Genomic DNA, 2,059 nt, shown 5'->3' on the forward strand with positions numbered 1-2,059 from the left:
TGGTTTTGTGGTGGTTTGTTGTGGGAAATTCGGGGAAAATCCCGGGATTTTGGAGCTTTTTGGGGCAAATTCTGGGATTTTCGGGTTTTTTTGTGGGAATTTGGGGAGAAATCCCGGGATTTTGGGGCTTTTTGGGGCAAATTCTGGGATTTTGGGGTTTTTTTGTGGGAATTGGGGGAAAAATCCCGGGATTTTGGGGCAAATTCTGGGATTTTGGGGTTTTTTTGTGGGAATTGGGGGAAAAATCCCGGGATTTTGGGGCTTTTTGGGGGGAAATGCTGGGATTTTGGGGGGTTTTTTGTGGGAAATGGGGGGAAAATCCCGGGATTTTGGGGCTTTTTGGGGGGAAATGCTGGGATTTTGGGGGGTTTTTTGTGGGAAATGCGGGGAAAATCCCGGGATTTTGGGGCTTTTTTTGGGGGAAATCCTGGGGTTTTGGGGGGAAATCCCGGGATTTTGGGGCTTTTTTGTGGGAAATGGGGGGAAATCTCGGGATTTTGGGGAAAAATCCGGGGATTTTGGGGCTTTTTCGGGGGAAATCTTGGGATTTGGGGGGCTTTTTTGTGGCATTTTGGGTTTTTTGTGGGAAATGGGGTGAAATCCCGGGAATTTGGGGCGTTTTGGGCGGAAATCCCGGGATTTTGGGGCTTTTTTGTGGGAAATCCTAGGGTTTTGGGTGGAAATCCTGGGATTTTGGGGCTTTTGGGGGGGAAATGCTGGGAATTGGGGTTGTTTTTTGTGGGATTTTGGGGTTTTTTGTGGGAATTGGGGGAAAATCCCGGGATTTTGGGGCTTTTTGGGGGGGATTTGGGGGGCTTTGTTTTTTGAATGGGGCGAAATCCTGGGATTTTGGGGCATTTTTGGGGGCAAATTCTGGGATTTTGGGGGTTTTTTGTGGGAATGGGGGGAAAATCCCGGGATTTGGGGGGTTTTGGGGGTAAATCCAAGGATTTTGGGGCATTTGGGGTGGAAACCACGGATTTAGAGCTAAATCCCAGATTTTTGGGGTAAATCCAAGGATTTGGGGGGATGTAGGGTGGAAATGAGGGATTTGGGGCTAAATCCAGGGATTTTGGGGTGGAAATCAGGGATTTTGGGGCATTTTGGGGTGGAAATCGGGGATCTGGGGGTAAATCCCGGGATTTTGGGGCAAAATCCTGGGATTTTGGGCGATTTTGGGGTGGAAATCAGGCATTTGGGGGGCATTTTGGGGTGAAATCCTGGGGTTTTGGGATGGAAATTGGGGATTTGGGAGGAAATCCGGGGATTTGAGGGGATTTTGGGGTGCAAATCAGGGATTTGGGGTGAAATCCTGGCATTTTGGGGTTAAATCCAGGGATTTTGGGGTGCAAACCAGGGATTTGGGGTGAAATCCTGGCATTTTGGGGTGGAAACCAGGGATTTGGGGTGAAATCCTGGCATTTTGGGGTGGAAACCAGGGATTTGGGGTGAAATCCTGGCATTTTGGGGTGCAAATCAGGGATTTGCTGTGAGTTCGGGGCTATTTTACCGCGCTCTGGCACCGTTTTGGGTGCATTTGGGGCAATCTCGGGGCTACCCCGACCCCTTCCGGAGGCTCCCGCGCTGACTTCGGCTCTCCCCTCGCCCATTTTGGGCTCCCCTCGCCCATTTTGGGGCTCTCCTCGCCCATTTTGGGGCTCTCCTCGCCCATTTGGGGGCTCCCCTCGCCCATTTTGGGCCCCCAGAGTGGCGAGAGGCGCAGGCCACGCACGAGGCCCAGCAGCGCCAGTGGCGCCTCAAGAACCACCTCGACCTGGCGGCCAAAGGTGACCCAAAACCCCCTAAAATCCCCCCAAAAAAACCCCCTCCGAGCTGCGAGGACCCCTCAGGGACTCCCCAAAATCCCTTTTCCCGCCTTTTTGTTCGGTTGTTTTCCAGGTCCTCTCCGCCAAACCTTCGCTCAAAACCCCCTGAGCCCCCCCGGGGCGGGGGCGGCGGCGCCCTCAGAGCCCCCAAAAAGGCCCTGGAAGGACACGTTGGGCTGAGGGGGGGGGAGGGGGGACCCCCAGCCATAAAATCCGCGCGCTTGGAGACCCCC

The sequence above is a fragment of the Corvus brachyrhynchos genome, unplaced genomic scaffold, assembly GCF_000691975.1.
Source record: "Corvus brachyrhynchos isolate BGI_N302 unplaced genomic scaffold, ASM69197v1 scaffold1427, whole genome shotgun sequence".
NCBI classification, from domain to species: Eukaryota; Metazoa; Chordata; class Aves; order Passeriformes; family Corvidae; genus Corvus; species Corvus brachyrhynchos.